At 34.8% G+C, this 20360-nt stretch overlaps 2 long non-coding RNA genes and 1 pseudogene across 2 annotated transcripts; 2 read left to right on the forward strand and 1 right to left on the reverse strand.

Moving 5' to 3' along the window:
• The first annotated feature begins 4990 nt into the window (after positions 1 to 4990).
• Positions 4991 to 5522, forward strand: LOC114542879. Its single transcript, XR_003689808.1, has 3 exons — positions 4991 to 5038; positions 5182 to 5275; positions 5489 to 5522. It is a non-coding gene; the product is annotated as an uncharacterized LOC114542879 (long non-coding RNA).
• Positions 5523 to 13644: 8122 nt separating this feature from the next.
• Positions 13645 to 16542, reverse strand: LOC114542877 (annotated as a pseudogene).
• On the forward strand, positions 15716 to 17759 carry LOC114542878. Its single transcript, XR_003689807.1, has 4 exons — positions 15716 to 15803; positions 16447 to 16631; positions 17243 to 17307; positions 17742 to 17759. It is a non-coding gene; the product is annotated as an uncharacterized LOC114542878 (long non-coding RNA).
• Positions 17760 to 20360: the final 2601 nt, after the last annotated feature.

The following is a 20360-nucleotide window of genomic DNA, read 5'->3' on the forward strand; positions in this document are numbered from 1 at the left end:
GATTGCCGGTTTTAAGTACAATGTTTCTTGCCAAGAATCCACAAAGACGCCTTCCTTGTTTTAAGAATACCAAAATTCTTAGTTAGAATACAAGCTAGAACATTTACTTGTTTTAAGAAACGGTTATTCTTGCTTAAAAAAAGTTTACTTATTCAAGTAAAATTCATTCTTGATAAGAATAATTTATCCCCTTTTACTTATTTTGAGCAAAATTTTGCTTAAAATAAGAATTTCTCAAGAACATTATTCTAGGTAAGAATTCTCGATTTCGCTGTGCATGTGCATGATTATATAAATACTGTATAACTGTTTGCCTCAGTGAAATTGAAAATTATTGCCGTGTGTGATCACTGATCAGTGTGATTGGGCGCAACCAGTATATCAACAAAACAACGTTTGCATAATTATAAATTAGACGAAACGGTAATTTTCGTAGTTCGGTTACTCTTTGCAATTAGAGTCAAATTGACTCCTTCGAAGAGTAACATTACCTTTTGGTAGAGTAACAAGACTCTATTGTAGAGTCGTTTTGACCCCAGTCGAAACTACCCTTAGAGTTGAAACAACTATATATATATATATATATATATATATATATATATAATATATATATACACACATTTGCAAAAACGTTTGCCGCAGATAGATAGATAGATAGATATTCGAAGTCTAATTAGAATTGCAAATGATTACATTTGCATGGGATTTCAATCATATTACACAACATATGCAATTCTAATTAGATTTCAGGTATCTATCTATATATCTATCTGCGGCCAACGTTTTTGCAAACGGGTGTATATATATATATATAATATTATATAATATATAATATATATATATAATATAATATATATATATATATATATATATAATATATATATTATATATATATATATATATTATATATATATATATATATATATATATAATATATATATATATATATATATATAAATATATATATATATATATAATATATATAATATATAATTATATATATATAATATATATATATATATATATACAGACTGTATTGAACAACTTTTGGTAAACAAACTTATGCGTATTTTGGTAAACAAACCCGCATTCGATAAACATTGCTAGAGACCAGACTGAAGTGCATCGACGCTGTTCTCGACATACTGGGTGGTATGTTGCACCATCGAATTGATAATCGTTTGGGGTACCTTGCTTTCCTCTTTGACCTCGCAGACAAAGACGAAAAAAATCATCGTCATCGTTTTTACCATTATAAACGTCAAGTTCATCTCACTCGTTGTTGGCACGTGGATCTCGTTCAACAACTTCCTCTGCTTGAAGTACTTGACTATGCTTGTTGACAAAATGGTTTCGCAGAGAGAAATAGTTCGTGTACGTACGTGGACATTCATTAATGCCACATAGCGCATGGAAATCCCGATCACTCTTGTGAACCCGACCGAGATGATTGATCAACGAGCGAAGAGTTTGACATGTAAAGTTAATGCATAGGTTACAGTGATAGTGCATTCCGGACATCGTCGAAGCTATAGGAGTAATATTGGAGACGTATTTCAGTTCATGTACTACTCTACTTCAACTAACTGTGGGACTTGTTGACCTTAGATGTTCCCACATATATCTGCAGTAAGAACTTTGGGTGCAAAACACTGAGCTATATTAAACTCCTGGAGGACTGGTTCGTCATTTTTCGGTAACTTTGCCGCCATCTTTTTGAAGCAAAAAACATGGCGGACTTCACCTTTTGCGCAGTGCGCAGTGTTCCTCTGTGCTCATACCGTGTACTTGGTCGAGATGATTTGCTAACCTTGCTAAATTTATACTACCACAGCCAAATACAGGACAGTTCCTACGCGTGCGACGCATATTAAGATGATTGCTCAACAAATTCCTAATAATAATTGGCTCATTTTTTCGTGGGTCAGGTATTTTATTAGCCCCGTATTAGCCCCGGAAAGTCCGGGCTTGTCAACGCAAACTCTTGCTTTAGGAAGACAAACTCAAACGATCTAAACAAGAAACAGTGTAGTGCCCGGACAATATGTTTAAAATATTTTTAAAATTGTTCTACTTTATATTGTTACAAGCGTTAATCCGTGTCTTAATTTATGCTCCAAGCATCGCGTTGTCCATAACACCAATATATATTTCCCTCTAAAAATGCATACAATTGCATTCGCCATACCCCTTTTCCTCCCTTTTGAGGAGCTTGGGCCTGAAATATCTCATTGAGCAGATGAGCATCTTTTCATGAACATTTTTGAGCATATGCTCATAGGCCCGTTTGGGCCCTATGTGGCCTTATATGGCACTATTAGGCCCGATGGCCCGATTGCTGACTGCGCGTCCTAACCCGCGATTATGGAAAAATATTCCATTAAATATCTATGAGAGCAAGTAAAACAGGAAATCCAGGGAGAACAAGCCAACAGTGTACTAGCCAGTGTACTAGCTCGTTTTTACTCAAACAAGCCACCTATGCGAAACAAGAAATACGGTTACCATATGAACGTCAAAGAATCGCGCGAGTATAGGCGAACATTTGTGTTAAATAACTGTTGACATCACATATGTAAAGACTACATTAACATATGTGACCTTCCACGGGAAAACATACGTTTACGCTATTTCGTTCGTTCAAAATATCGTTCGTTATCCGTTCGTTTGCCGTTCAAACGCTTCAAGCGTTCGTTGAAACGATTTTCAAGATCGTTCATCGTTCGAAATTGCCCGTTCGAACGCTTAGGAAAAATCGTTCGAAAATTGGTCCAAAAGCGTTCAACGGTTTGATTTACCGTTCGTTGAAACGTTTGCCGGAATTTCGTTCAATCGCATTGGATTTGGTTCAACATTCGATTAAACATTTGCAATGTTACAACTTTAGAGAAAAAGCGCAGAATGAGTTACACAGAAATACTCCCAGAAATGTATTCAGTTCCTTAGTAGAAGGCTTGTAAAGGAAATAGTAGGGTTATATCATTTTAGCCTAATCGAATGCTTTTTTGCGCTTCATGTTCTGGTTTATGCTTAGCGTGCTCTTATTTCATTAGCAACAAATTTCACGTTAAAGCTTTCTTTTAAAATTTTATCGTTTTTGTGCTTCGGTAATGCACTGAATGGTTAGAATTTGTGTTTTAATATACTTCTGTAGCTTCCATAAAGCCAAAGTTCACCGCGCGCACAAACAACGTCGCAAGCCATATATTACAGCATTACGAGCCATAATATGCCTTGGCAAGGTGCTAATTAAGTTGCATAATTGTCGGAAGTCTGTAATGTATGTAAACAGACAAAACCAGATTTTAAAATCAGTAAATTGAGGGATTTTGCGTGTTACATATTATCGCATTTGTAAATTTATTTACAAAGTGCGATAAATTTAAGCTAATTTATTTACATCTGATAATCTGATAGCAGGGCCTCCGTCCGAAGCAGCTACTGATTAAAATGTATTCAAAATAAAGGACCGCATCCTAGGACGAGAATGCGGTTCAGCATTTCAGCTCGTTGTCTTTAATGCAGTCTGACATGCAAATTATATACAACAATTGAAATACCCTAGCTAATATTTGAAGACATAAATACAGTGACCTAACGCGCGTTCGGTAGGGTTAGGACGAGAACTAAAATAAGGTTCCCCAGTTATTGGGGGCCAGAATAGATAACGAAACATCATAGTATATGAGCAAAACGTGATCAATGACAAACAGCGAATTAAGGGACCCGGCAGTACCAAGTATATATATCACTCTAAATTTCGAAGTGTCCGACAAACACCAAATAAGTGTAAATACACACAATTTTGGTGTAAATCAGTATGTTACATCCACAAAGTGCAAATTTACCCTTCGAGGTGTATTATTACACCAATATTGTGTTTCCTCAACACCGATTAAGTGTATAGCTAAAGTTTACCTTCTTTGGCGTAAATTTACGCCAAAAGTCGGTAAATAAACACCGTTCTTGTGTAATAAAGCACCACTTTGGTGTAAACATTATCGCTATAATTTTGTGTTGAGTGAGAGCTTGGGCGTGCATGCATTGGAAGCTTTTGTCGGAAAAAAATTGCAAATGGATTATCATTTTTTATATTCCTAAATAACTGGGCAAAGAGTCCCAAGTCAGGAGCAAAAAGCAATTGTTTTCTTAAAATAAGCAAAGCTAATTCCAAAGTCTTGGAAAAATGATTTGTTCTTTGTTTATATCTTTCTTTTCATATTCAGAAGAGATGACGGTTTGATGCAAACGCGACGGTTTTGACGGTTTTATTTCAACATTCTGAATAAATCCCGTAACGCCGTAACTCGCGCAGAGAAATGTTGATAGGATTGCACCACGCTCTCGATGCATGCCGGGATAGCGTCGCTTCGCAGTTCGCACGACGCACGTTGTTGTTTGTTCCTTTGCAAAGTATAAATCGAGAAGTATTTTGAATGTATATTAAATTTTACTGGACATTATGATACAAGATTGCCTGGAGAAGATCGAGGATATTGTTTTAAAAGTGACTGGGAATCTCAGTCATCTCAGAGGTAAGGTTTTAAAATTATACGCGCAAACAGACGAAAGCTATATATTTTGAATTTCGAATTTGCCGCGTAAACAGTGTACGTATTTAACAGAAATATTCACAGTTTTGCTACTCATTCCCACCAAAAAAAATGAATGATTTATAGAAATATGTTATGCCGTGGTTATACTATAGGTACTATGCCATATTAAGTGTGATATTGATGTAATGATGTTGGCTAAACCATGGTCAAATACATGAATTTATGTTATATATTAAAATATGAACATGAAACTGATTGAAACATCTGCCATAACAGACTTACTCAATCTTAGGATTATGATGTACGGAATCTTAGGATCTACATTAATTTTGATTAAGAATTTGAATGACATAGCTGTTATATTGCCTTTTAAATAATTTTTATATGCATCCTTTATTAGATGGTGGATTAACAAGTGCCAAGTGGTGATTGTTTATAAGTCTAAGTCATCTAAGTCTGTAATGAACGAGCAGGAAAGTATGGTAAGTAATGCATTATAAGGAATTGTGCAATGCTGTTGGAATATTCACCAACCATATGGCTCAGTTTTAATTGTATAATAATATAATAATAGCACCAATATGATATATGCCTAAAATACCTGTGTTGTATTTGTATTTTTAAGGTGCCAAGGTCTTTCATTTGATGAAAAATATCAACTTGATATTAGTTCAGTGAAACAAGAAAAGAAGCCATTTGACTTGGTTTAAGGAAATAAGGTAAGGAAAAGATCAGTTCAATGTTCATGTGTCATACAAATTGCAAATTCATTGTGTATTAATTTCACCTCCATTATTTGCTTCTTATTTATAAACAATTGGTTATATAGCTAGTTATCATGTAATAGATATATCAAAAATCATTGACAGCTTACCAGATGAACATTTGCTATCTAAATTTTCTAATATGCTTGCTTTTTTGTTTTTTTTTAGGAACATGGATTAATTGAGGTAGTACTAGTGTGCAAGAAACTCAGTGGATGAGTGGAAAGTCTCCTCTGTTAATGGTTAATTGGATTCACAGTGTTGCAGAACTTAATTTTCCAGGACAAAAATACTCCAGGTGATCTTATAAATATGCTCATATTTGGGAGGACATATACCAACTTTACAAACAACTAGTCAGTAATCAAAGAGGAACATTGCTCAGGAGTTAATTACTTTAGCTTACGGTATGTGTTAATAACAATAATTGAAGACATGCAGTGAGTTTGCATAGTTCTAGATGCACTTGTCTTCTTTCATAAATATCTTTATTCAATTACCTCTGGGTTCATTATACAGGGGCTTAATTTCAATAATTTGAGTTGTTTCAGCTAGTTTCCTAAACTTGCCAATTGGCAATTTTTAATTAAGTCCTTGAAATACTTGTTTTTTTGAGCAAGGTATGCACAAACCTAGCAGTACTTTGAACTATTTCTACATGTAAATATTTAGAATTTATTCATTCATTCATATGGGCACTAAGTAAATAGTTTTAATATTTTGGACTGATAAGGAATAAGAATAATGTATAATTTTGCCTATGTGATATTTCAAAGCCTACTAATAACTTAATTTCATTGCTAGAAATGAAAGAAATGTATAAGTAGGTTAGAGGGCATATTTGTCCATTCAATTTTGTAATTTTTTATGCTTTATTATGTTCCTGCTTATTGTGCTCATAGGTTTTTAAACAAATACATAATTTATTTATCTTTAATAAAATTGTTTGTTCAATATAGAAGTTCACGTCTGTTCATCATGTAACGATCATTACATCAGTGAATGCAGTGGTTATCAAATACACCTTATGGTGTATATTGACCCCATAAAGTATAAATATACACTTTTCAAATATACACTTATAGTGTTCCCCCCAACTTGGTGTATAAATACACTCATGGTGTATATTGATACTGTAAAGTGTAAATATACTCCTTACAGTGTAACTATACACTATTCGGTGTACATACAGAGGCAAGAGCATTTACACCAAAATTGGTGTAAATATACCCGGTTGAGTGTATATTGACCTTTAAGAAGGTGTATAATTGCACCTCTTTGGGTGTTTGCAGGGAGGCAGGAATTTACATCTTTTTTGGTGTTTGTACAACACTTGGAGATTTAGAGTGTATCTCAAGACCCCATCCTCTGTTCGTTATGCCACTGCATGAATATCCAAGCAATTTAAATATGACGCGTGCATCTAGTCTAAAACTGGAGCAGTGCCCCGCTTGCAAAATTGTCTTATTTCCTTAAAAGGGTATATTTGTCTCACCAGATCTAAGCCATCTGGCTCGATTGTTGCTGGCATGTTGAAAGGTATCAATTGGCATAAATATAACTTATGGCATAAATATAACTCATGCATTGTAAATGTTTATTTAGACTCTTAATTCACAAAAAAATTACTTCATATATGTTGATATATATATGCACATTTCAGCACAATTCACTCCCCATGCATGTAGCTATATTTTGGTTGTGATTTGATTTCTCTCGACTAGCTCCTCGAATCGGAAACGTGGAACGCGGAAAAGTCTCAAATCGTACAAATCGTAGAGACTGTATGAAAGTAATGAAGCTATATCAATGATGTTCATTGTGTGACATTGTTTATTACAATAAAAAAACAAGAGTGTCGTACAATGAACATCATAATATTGCTCCGGGAAATTTAGCCTATAGGCTTTGATAATGCACAAAATATCATCTGGTCAACATAATTAGAGCTGTGGCCCGTGTGAAAAATATAACAAAACAGAAATTATGATTTATATTATACCATTTAAGTTTTGTTGATATTAAACTACCATAAACCATCAAAGACGCCGTCTACAAATTCCGTGTTTTGTGAGATTGAGTTTAGCGCTATGTTTTAACCAAGTGCGTGCAGCCTTGCGCACAACTGGCCCAAGCCCAAGGGCAAGTTGCCAAGCTAACGTGTACAAACATTTAAGTTTGACCTTTCGGATATTTCGCTTATTATATTTCGCCATACTTCATCAGAAAACGAACATTAGAATTTATCTTGCTTGGACAACATATCAGCTGCTTGGGCAACAAGAAAATATTCACTAATTTTTAATTTGGGCTCCTTTATTAGGAAATTACATTCCGGATATTAAATTGCAATTATGCATGGTCATTGCACCTTGAAGCCTGCCAGCTAGAGCGGCAAAATGAACAAATTTGAAATGGCGCCTATCAACTGTTTATGCGTATATGAGCGCGCGGGTAAAGACCTTTACCAGTAATTTCGCGAAGACTAAAATATTTGCTGGATATTAACATCTATATGGAGAAGTCAAGGCGTTTTACCCCTGCATATAAAGGTATGAGACTATACGAAACATTAGCTATTATATAAGGCAAGTCATGACTGGGCATACTTTATTAGGCGCGCTTGCAATTATTTCCCTCCCAGCATTGAAATCAGGCTTATCGATGAAATCATCAACAGAATTCGTATTACGGTTGGCTCGATTTAAAGTTTTTTTTCCTTGAGTGTGTTTGCCTGGCTAAACTGTAGCTCTCTATTGATCCATGCATATATCGAAATATGACACGCATTCGAAGTAAGATTTCATATAGATGATCATGCAATTGTATATAACAAGACGTTCTCAATTGCATTTTATGTATATATGCTAACGCGAGTAAAATGGAGTCGGATATAAATGCGCACTGCAATATAATCCTTTAGATTACTTGCCATGGCCGGTGGAATCGAGTTGGGCCACGATCATCCAATCATTCCGAATAAACATGACATGAAAGGTTGCCAGACCTTTAAAATGGCTTGGCTGAGGTTAGAGTAGTTGTTAGCTTGGTGGTTACAATTTAATAGGATGCATTTACTCACATTGAAACAACAATTGTTTGCAAACTTTTCTGACATTTGTCAAAAAATATGTGGGTAGATGCTACCTTGAAATATATACCTAATTATATGATATAAAAAGTTTTCGCAAGACAAAATGGATTGATGCTTTGATGCATGCCTTAATCATCTGTCTGGGGAAATCTTGATTAGTTAATTTTATTGTAAGCAGGCGGCACAAATTGTGTCACAAGTAGATGTCTCGAAGATGTTAAGGATCGGGTGTTTCTTAAAATGGTGAGTATAAACTCCCCTGTGCATGCATTTGGCATTGTCGTTTCTATATGGGCGGCAGCATTGCTATAAGCTTTGCAGAAAAAAATTATTTGCACACTTTGTGATTTAAAAACTCGGTTTCTTTATGGGCCGTGTGCTATTGCTATATGCTTTAGTAAAAATAATGTGCACTTTTGTCTTGCTGCCGGGGTTGAGTATTAAGTTGCTTTGCAGGGCGGATTTTCGGACCTTTAGGATTGCGGATTGCCGCGGTCGTTTGAAATGAAGATTTCGAAAATTATCCCACTAATTTATGCGTTCTATTTCTTTAGGTCACTATTGTTAGGCTCATGCAGTTAGCTTAGGCATTTTTACACAGTTAACTATGTAGATGGTCTAATATATGGGGGAATGAATATAGTGACCACCAATAATTTAGTTAGATCACAAGTATTAATTAGCGACTTGTTATACTGGTTAAAAATCATAACACATGCATATGTGATCGTATGGTCACAAAATATGTAACTAATATGGCGGCAGAAATAGCGACATTGCAGCAGGCAATCGACAAAATAGATTATTGTCAAATTTTAAAATATTCTTAAGGTAATGATGCCCTTAGTTGCTAGTGACTTGCTACTGACAGTACTGTGTATAGGCGACATTCCGCGACAAGCTTGACCGCGGCTAAAGCTAGGCTACTGCACTGTTATTTTCAGGGAGTTATTTTAACTCCCCTATTATCCTTTTTTGGTGGAGTTAAAAATTTAACTCTAGGTTTGGAGTAAGAATAACTCTCTTTGAGGAGTTAATAATTTTTAGAACTTATTAACTATGCAGAATTAACTCCTTTTGGGGGAGTTAAGCAATCTAACTCTTTTTATGAGTTATTTTGACTCACCTATTATCCTTTTTTGGGGGTAGTTAAAATTTTGACTATTTTTCGGAGTTAAAATAACTCTCTTCGAAATATGCAGAATTAACTCCTTTTGTGGTTAAGAAATTCAACTCTCTTTTTGGAGTTAAATAAAATTCAAAATGGCGTGCGCAAGAGGAGCGGGTTAATAATTTATTGTAATTTTTTGTTATTATAAACATGAATGATTTAATTCTGGAGTGAAAAACACGGAGAAGGCAAGTAAAGTTACGAATGTTTGTGCCACTAATATTATTTGACTTTTAAACCTTATATGTTACCTTATATGTTTCTTATTAATCACGATGTGTAAAGTTTCTTCTCACGGCATTTAAGTTCAGGTTAACTGGTTAAAGCTGTTCTGTTCAGCTGTATCAGAGCCATTCCCCCATAATATAATAAGGAACAATGACGGGGCTGACTATGATCTATTGAGTTTTTGAATTATAAAAGTGTTATTTATAAAATAGGCAGCGTTTCATTCGGACATTCCAGTCGCATTGAACTTTACAACTTTTAATATCTTAAAAATAAATTTAGTTTTATGCTCTTATCATCATGCATATTTATGTAAATAATAGACAAGTTTATAATGAGTAGCCTAGTTTATACTGTATGTTTCGTCCGTGAATAACATTGGTGTACGTTAAAAGAAACAAATGATGTTAGAGTTATTTAAAAGTGGGCTATGAAAAGGTGATCCTTTTAGACAATTAATATCAATTTAGAGCTTTTTACTGTTCTGCCTTTTCAAAAATACAATTCACAATATTACAAATGATAATAAGATAAGTAAGGGAAACAAAATTTTAGGCAGATCATTTAACTGGTTTTGCTTCTAATTCAAGTCTCTGGAACTATTACAATGAAAATCTGGCTTTTTGCTCAGTGATTTCAAAGTTTGATAAGTCACTAATAATTTTAATGAGTTCAATGTGGAACTGTAGGTATTTATCAATGCAGATGTTGCTTGCTATTAATTCACTTGATCAAATGTCTGTTAATTAAGGCAAAACTGACAACTCATAGAAATTTTGTGAGATATAGTGAGAACCCTCAAAGTTTTTTAGTTCAATAATCCAATACACACACACAAATACAATTTGCATCAGAACACTGAAAGTAGAAATGTAATTTAGACTCTACTTAATATAACTGGTCTGTTGATTTAAAAAAATGGCTTTCATATGTTCAATATTAACTTTAAACCCACTTCAGAAAACGAAGGCCTGGGTTTTAGGACCGAATAAAGCTTTGCAGCTTTATTTATATAGATCAATATATATATATATATATATATATATATATATATATATATATATATATATATATATATATATATATATATATATATATATATTTTATAACTATACATATAACTATACATCATTACTTAATACAATGAAACCTAATTTAATCATTTAACAACAATGTTACTGTTTGTATGGATATATGTTGTTACATGATATTAAGTTCTATGTATGATTGTTTGGTCTAGACCAAACATATTGGTTTATTATCTATAAACAAATATAGATAAGACAAGTATCTTATACTACGACACATGCTTAAAGATGTTAGGGTGGGGGCGTGTATATTTTCAATTAGGCAAATATGTGTTTATGTCTTTTCTTACCAGCCAATTACATACAACAAAAACTAAGTTAAAACTGTAGTGTACAAGCGAATAAAATTATAGTAGCAGTTTAAAGTACATTTTACACTTAATAGGCAGAAGAAGTTAGCTACGTTGCAAAACTGCATGTGGAGTACAGTACCATATTATGTTGCACATTTCAATTTCTATAAAATGTGCACATTGTCCTTTTTCCACTTCTTTGTTTTTCTTTAGTTCCGCGTGAAAGCGCCCAGACAATAAAAAATTCCACTATATTCTTGTATGTTTGCATGGTGAAAGCAATAAGTAAATAGTGGTACACCACATAGGTATCTAAAGCTGCAAAGCTTTCGGTCCTAAAACCCAGGCCTTCGTCAGTGGAATTGGCCTTTCTCATGATGACGTTTTTGGGGTACTTTCAGTTTCTGAAATGGGTTTAAAATTAATATTTAACATGCATGGAAGGCATTTACTTTAAATCAACAGACCCCATTTGAATAATAAATTTAGCCTACAATTTAGCCTACAACAGTCGCCGTTACGAGGTCTCACGTTCACGGTTTTGAAAAATGTGCCCCCAAAATGGCGACCTATTCGTCATCGTAAGAAAGGCTAATTACATTGATCATTGCACATTTGCACTTTAACTCAAATTTTAACATCATTTTTTAGTCGCTCGTTTATGAAGTTGAACATTTCTTTCACAAACATTTTGTTGATCAATAGAAGCCTTATTTTGTAAATTCTTGAAACAAACAGCGGTGCAGAACCATATGAACAAAAACAGCGATTAAAATTTAACCTAGCTTTGAACAACCGGCCCCTGGATAACAGACCGAAAGTTTCGAAGTATTAAATACTTACGTGGTGTACCTACAAGCTAATTTACGTACTGCATAGTAACATGTATTGAATCATTGTAAACTTGTATTTTGCAGTGTACAACTGGAGTATGGTAATGTGACTCTAACTATTGGTGCCAAGATCATATCGTGTACAGATGTACCTTGTACCACCTCGTCTTCCATATGGACGACATATTTGCTTCGGAATATAGCAGCTGAACTCAGATTGCTTGAATATCTTCATATCATCGGCTGATGGAAGACTAACCTCGTAACACTGGAAATGGCTGTTGAATATGTTGGTCTCCATTGGCTCGACAACAAACTGAATGCCCATCAAGTTCTTCTCAACTATACAAATCTTGTGAATTCTCCAAAATAATGGGCAGTCATGCTCATCATATCCAATATGTACTGCTGCATTACATTTGTACTTCGTACCTCCAATAACAACCCACTTCGCTCTTGGATTAGAAAAGAGGAAAATGATAAAAATCTGTCATCCATGCATATACTTAAGGCTAGATTCCACTCAGGATAATGATCCGTGGATGGGAACGGACAGAAAAGTTTTTCTTTGTGTTAAAGTCATTAGTTCCAACCCAGAGCTCACAACTGAGACAAAGAAAAACTTTCCTGCATGTCCGTTCCAATCCACGGATCATTATCCTGAGTGGAATCTAGCCTTTATACAGTATATGTATGTAAGGCTAGGGATTGCTTACTGAGGTTGCAATAGACCTTTTCCCATTTAGCTTTCAAGCGCGCTATGCGTGACGGTAGTTAATTATCAATTAACTTTGAGTTGCGTTATCGCTCTGCTTCTTATTGCTTCTTTGTTAAACAAAATCGCTCCTGAATATGGCCAATTCACGACTCAAATAATCAACTACCGCGCAAAGGCATTTCGCGCTTGAACGCTAAAAGGGGGGAAAGGTCTATTGAATTAGTTGTTGAATAGTTGTTCTTTTGTATGTTCGGCATGTAAAATCGTAAATTTTTAACTTACTCAAAAACAGAGGTTTGTGGAATCACATCACAAAACTCATATGACTCACAAAGCAAATCATAGTAGCCTAAATTTCCAGCATACGTTTCTGTGCCTAAAAATATTTAAATAAGGAATACTGTAAATGAGTGTATACATCATAAGTGCGCATTATCCAAATAGTGTGGGTTCGCCGGACCTTCATTGGGCCTCTCATGACGAACGGCTTTGTCACGAAATGTCGAGGGATTTTTAAACTAATGACATAAACCGTTCTTATGGGCTTCATAATAAACCATAAAACTGTCACGTTATACATAATTGATAGCCGTATGTAATTAGTGTAATAAATCATGAACGTGTACCTGGACCAATATCAATTCCTTTTTGAAGAAAAGTAGAGTGGCCCCCTTCCGACATGTTAATGCGGTAACATAGCCCTTCCTGGTGCCGTTTTGTCAGAGAATACGGCAGATTGATGAAGTTACCACATGAAATGGCCAAGCGTTTGAAGTACGAGTGTTTTGCCTCATACCTCATGCACCAAATCCTGATGAGCGGTCCCAATCTGTAATCAGTAATCGGGTAATTAGTGAAGGGGTATAATAATACGTTGAAACCTCATAAAGCAAATAAGCTTACTTTAACATAATCCTCGGCATATGGATCATGTAGTGCATCTTGGGTATGATAGACGCATGTGGATATAGTAGCCGGAAATTTTCATGATGATTTTGGATCAGGACTTGGAGATAAGGCATTTGCTCTTTGCTTATCAGCGGGGAGAATATAATGCGCACTATTTCCAGCAATACACAATAGGCATTCCAATGGTCGTCATCTTCTGTCATAAACTCTCCAATTAAAAGAGGAAGGAATAAGCCCAGGCACCACATCTCATTAGCTGTGACATAATAATAAACCAAAATTAGGATGACATGCATGCATGCAGTTAAATAATTTCTAAAAAAAATTCATATTCTTGATATATTCGGTTAACAATTCGATCAACAATTACGTCTTACCATGTTGCTTAAGGCTATTGTCATTGGACAAGAGTTTCTGCCTCAAGATTGGTGCCGGTTTGTTTGAGTCATTGTGGTACCTGGAATATCGATGTATGTTTTTTAAGGATAGTTAATACTTGTGGCATGGTAAGGGACCGTTCATTATTTTTACCTCAGGGGGGGCAAATGAAATTACAAGGGGAAAATCTTTTTTACTGAACTCCATTAAATCCAATATTTTAACACTGTTTTTTATGGCTCTATATGGCTCTATAGCTTCATTGTATTTTCCCATAAGAGACATAGATATCTATTATTAACCATTAGTTACGAATCAATTTTGAGTAGTTATCCAAAGATTATTTCATACTTAAAAAACTAATTTGTGCACAGATTTGGGTTTGGTGCATCAGAAAGATCGATGTACAAAATAGCGACAACCCTGTTACCCTGATTCATCTGACAGCAATTTTAATTTTACACACCCTTTTAGGGGCAAAAAGTTTTAGTTACCAACCCTATTTCTCTTCGGTCCCCCCCCCCTAAGGTATCAAGAACGGGATCAGTGCATGTTGGTGGCATTAATTCAAAGAACTAAACTTGCTTTAATCATGATATTCTAAAAAGGTATAATGCTTTGAGACAGATCGCTGGACATGGGAAATCGACCGAATCGCATCAATTACATGCATTTGGTATTACTATGCGACCTATGCATGTAAATATATTCTTTCGCAATATAGCGTATTTACATCAAAATGAAGCCGAAGAATCCCTGCGCCACACCTCTAATATGTTGAGACGTTACTATCAAGAAGGTATAAGTAATAACTGTGTATGCAATTTATAAAATAGCATTCTTAGAAATAGGATCATCCCTGATCTGTAATCCACATGAAATGCATGCTTTCAGGCTAAAGAATATTGGACTATTGGTTTTGCTATTGGTTTTCCAATATACTCGTTAAGCACGTGATCGCGCCTTAGCGTGTTGTCATCAATTATTGCAAGGAACCATATTCTCAAATTTTATATTGAAATTGCTATATTTGACTCCAGAGACGGCACAAAAGCAAATGGTATGACTTACAGTATTCGAATAACGTTAGTTAAATAGAGTTTAGGCTTCAGTGAGTGCATTTTTGACCGTTTTTTGCGAACCAGTTGAAATATAAATCAGTGAATGTAACAAAGCAGTGAAAGCACGTGTGACATTTTTGGCAATTGTTACTTCAAACTATTTTGAGGATCACCTGTATGTAACTCAATAAGTACTAGAAATCTTTACTTTTTAAACCTTCCGTCTTTAACTTTAATATTATTTTGAAATTCGAAGCGTAAATTTTGTGCTAACTTTTATGATGAAATTTATCACTGATATATTTCAATTATCTTATTATCAAAATGCACAATAAAGACTGATTTCTAACTAAGTATTCTAAGGTATTCTAGCTGTTAAACATACTCAAAAGTACTATTAAATACATACCCATAATCAAATGAAGCGATCCTCTTATTCAGCTCATCTAAGGAGAATGTTTTTTCTTCCGAATGAAATGCTTTAACATTTCCTTGGTGTGGTATTGGAGTGTGCCTTCCAGGACATCATGCATGGCATCAGCTGGTAGTCCTCCAATGACATGATAGTACCTTGATTTACCTAGTACCGATCTTCGATTTAACCCATACATTACACTGAAGTGTTCGGATTGCATCAGATGTCTGCAATGGATTTCATATCCATCTTTTGTTCGTAGTTCAAACTCGCTTTCAAGGAACTACATAAAAAGGTCAAATAATGTAACGTATTAACATGGTGATACAATATTACCATAATTATGCATAATATCTATACCTAGCTGTTTCTATATCTGTTAATGTCAGAGCGATTTTACCTTGCAACTTTGTTGAATTAATATGCAAAAAATGCAATTTGTATACAAATTATCAGGTGCTGTTGTATCACCATAAATATTGTATCACATATTGTATCACTATTGTATCACTATAAAGTATAAATTAATGTTATACTTCAACAAATTAACTGTGTCTATGAAAAGTGCTACATTTTTTTTGCCCATAATGAGCAATTCACTGTATTGAATTTTAGGATTTCCACACCTTTGTTTGTATTTGTTCGTCAATCCCCATGCACTCCCTGCATTTACGATAAGCTTGGGAGCCCTCTTTGAATCCACCTAGTAGCTGGGAACCCAAATTATCCCCCGATATATATCCAATGCTTCCTCGAAATGATCTTTGTTGGCCATTTATTGTAAATACAACACCTTCATCCTACAGGATTGATGAAATTCAAATCTTTAATCCAAAACAGTAACCAAAACAAGAAATTAAGAAATTAATAAATTTTAATTACTGAATTATAATTAAATTTTAAGTGATGATTCAGTACATTCACTTTTCTTTCTTTAGATGATCTGGTCCATACCTGTTCAAGTTGAATAATATCTTCCATAATACGATCAAGAATGCATTCAATTCCATATTTCTTGATATGTTTGCTGTTGACAATTGCAAGAAGCTGAATGGCATTTAAACTTGACCTCTTATCTGGTGATATGTTCCCCAAAGTGTAGTATATGTTGCCTATAATCAAGGTAATTAACAAACATTTTTATTTAATATCAGTATTTTTGTTTCTGGTACAGTGGTCTTTTATATTTTTAATCTAAAGAAAATTCTATAATACTGAATGCACATCAAAATAATTCCCCTGCTCACCTATTTTGTGGGTATTTGCTCGTGATCCTAGAGGATTACAGACTTGCAGTTCATCAAAGAACAATAGCAGTTGTAATGCATACATATCTGTACTGAAGAGTGGATGGGATTTAAATTCTTCTCCATCACAAAAATCACCAAGCAAACCATCCTGACGAGCATGAGGGTTATCAATCTATTAATGTAATAAAACTATGATTATATAGTATTATGGTATCAGATAAGATCTCCTCAAATATTTTTACCTCCTCAACAACAGCTTCATTATTCAAAAGTTGTTGAATACTTTTGATGAGAGGCACATAGTATGCTTTGTCTTCTTTTTCAATATCTACCAATCTGCTTCCCTTCCTGATCTTTTTATGGAATTTACCCATACAACTTTTTCTGGCTCCTAAATTGTAGGAAAGAAACTTAAAGCATCTTAAATTTAACTATAATGATTGTTTTTTAATTTATTGGTAAATTTACATGCTATTCTTTTCAGGTCTTGTGAACCATTGTAATTTGGGGACATAATGGACTATATAGACATATCCTGTTCTACTTCAGGTACTGTAACTTGTTATGTAATTCATGTCATGTGGTACTGCAAGTGCAATACTGTATGTTATTTACCTGGTTACCTTGCATTTAATACATGTATTCATTTGAAAGCATTAGGAAGAAGTGCCCTTTAGGTTCGGTAGTTTCTTTGAAATGGATTTAAATGGTTTTAAATGCAGCAGAGCTTTAGGTCCGTTAACCTGTGCCTTCATCAGTGCAATATTATTTGGGTTACCAGGACGAAATCTTTGCAGTATTTTATATTACTTATGGGGTTTACCTATACAAGTTAATTGAATTATTTAAGTCCCCATACATGCAAACTTACAAGAATACATATTAATAGTACATTGTAATAATTCTACAAACTGTTTGTTCAATTAGTACAAACACTTTGATCAATTTAAACGTGCTTACCACCATTCCAAAATTATATGCAGTATGATAACTGAGACGCCCATTATTGCATCCTTCAAATGGTTTTCGTATGGTGTGTCTTAAGCAAATTCTTAACCCGGGAATGTTATCCATTGTAAACCGGCATTATCAAGAATTGCAAACCAGACTGAAGAATTTTCTAACTGCTGGTCAACGATCTGTGTAGTCGTACGCGTAATTGAATCTACGAAGTTGAGGGACTTTCCTTCGTCTTTATCCTTAATAACGACAATACGTTTGATTTGCGGACCTCTTCGACTTCTCGTTCAAAATCAAACTCATGGGCGTCGTCATTAACGGTTCATGGGTCTCCGTTAAATTGTTGCCTGGCTGGTAAGGGCCAACTTGTGGAACCGCTTCTGTATTCAGGAGCGCGGAATGTTTGCGAAGGATATGGTTCTGACGAGAAGAAGTTTTTTATGTCCTTGGACACCCATCTATCCGCATAGAACATGGAAACCTCTCTCAACAACAGGCCATGGGACATCAATAGTCGAAGACTACCTGAGTAAAGTGAACGCACAAGTTACAACGATACATGTTGTGCGTTTGTTTAAGAGTGTGTGGAAGACTTGGAGTTGGATCTGCGTTACTGCGTATGTACCACTGAGCTATATTAAGAAAACGCATGAACTTGAACTTGCATATTTATTGTGAACTTGACATTGATCGACGGACCTGTGGGGGTGGGGATGATTATGGTAGAACATTTCTCTCAGTAATTGAAGTAAATTGCAGAATTACAGGATCTGTTTGTGCTATAATTTATACGTTCAGCCTAAGCAAATATAATTTCAAAATTATCGTTCAGAGCAATATATCTAAAAATCCAGAGAAAGCCTTTTTGGGGGGGGCTGTTGGGTAGAAATCTGACGTCAAAAGTGGTTTAACAGGTTTTTTGAAGTTGTTTGTGCATCATTTTCTCTCTGATCCTTCTGCAGTTGCAAGGTCTTCACACGTTTTAAAAGTTTTCAAAAGTTATACTTTTTGGGGGGAAATGGAACAAAATTTGCTTCATGCTCTTATTTCAAATGGTGTCAGAGAAAAAAACATCGACATCTGTGCGATGAAGAGGTAAGCCTCGTGCTATAATGCAATTTTTTACAGATTTTTTTTTCACTGGTTTCCTTCCACTAAAGAATATAAAAACGTGTTTGGGGGAAAAACGAACGTTTTCACTAAGCGACACGCAATCTAGATATAATAAAATTAATTAGTGCTTGCCGTATAGGTAATATTCTGAATAAAAGGAGAATACTGAGTCATCGCATCTTGGTCATCGCACATTTTTCTCGACTCTTCCTCAGACATACGGGTTTCATAGTCTGTCTTTAATTCTATTTTATTTCGGCGGTAATGCATACACTTTTCCGTATAGTATATCAAAAAAATACATTGTAGGCGATAGGTAGTACTATTAAACCAAGCACTTGGGCAAGTCGGGAAGTCGTCGCCATCCGTGTTTTATCGGATAAGCGAAAATGCAAAAACAATATTTTTAATGCACATTATTTTTTATATTTTTTAACGATATCAACTAAACTACCAGTTTCGATAGTTTGAGATCCGATACCAGTTTCGAAACCAAAATTATTATCAAAAGAAGACATTTTGAAACTCAAGCTGCATGAAGAACACATCTGCATGAGTCATGTAAAATTTCATTATAACGAAAATAGTTCCTTTTTAATTTCCTTTGCTCACGATTTCTTGAATTTGATTCAATTTTTCGAAAACAAAACCATGATTGCAGAAAAAAGAAAATATTTCAATCAACGTTTGCCTAGAAAAAAGCGTTAACTAGCGAGCCATACCGATGTGGCGATGTGCGATATGCAGGCGACAAAAGCCGACAACCTCGTACCCAGGGTCGTTCGTGGGTTTTCGTGCTCGCTAGGATTGCTGGCATCGAATTGGCTAGGATTGCTGGCATTGATTTTTTTTACTTTTTTGGTAATTGCATGAGTACGTGTTATTAGTTTTATAATTTCGTGCAAAAGTTAAGTAAAAGATGAATGTATTTCCATGTTGATGAATATATTAGTTCAGTCAGTATAAAGTAGTCTGCGCGCGTAATAATTAAATGTAGTCGAAGACAGAGTCATAAAAAAGATTGACACAACCTTAATTCAAAAAACAACAGATAATAATGATGAGGCTAGACCAGTGTGTTGGAATATTCATATAACTATTTTAGAGATCCCTTTCGATACGATTACATGACGCTTATGCAGGCGACTGCGATGATTGTGTCGTTGTGCGCAAAAACGTAGAAATGATAATTGATATGAGAAAATTGCGTGTTGAAATGCCGTGTCTTACACTATACACGTGGATATATCAACTCATTTCAGGTGTTTTCATTGGTTTTGACACGACCAAAATGCGACGTATAAACTATGTCTACGACTTGCTGAACCAATAACTGTAGAATTCCAAGCGTAGAACATTTCTTTATCCAAAGATTCTAATACTTAAAAAAGACCAACCACGTACCCAGGCCCAGGGTCTTTTCTCTGTGCTCACTCTTGGGGGGAACAAAAACACCCGCAACGTGAGAACAGAGAAAAGACCCTGGGTACGATTGATAAAAGGCAACGCTTTGAAGTACGACGTTGAGA

Source organism: Dendronephthya gigantea, unplaced genomic scaffold, assembly GCF_004324835.1.
Source record: "Dendronephthya gigantea isolate DGI-Jeju-01 unplaced genomic scaffold, DenGig_1.0 000408F, whole genome shotgun sequence".
NCBI lineage: Eukaryota > Metazoa > Cnidaria > Anthozoa > Malacalcyonacea > Nephtheidae > Dendronephthya > Dendronephthya gigantea.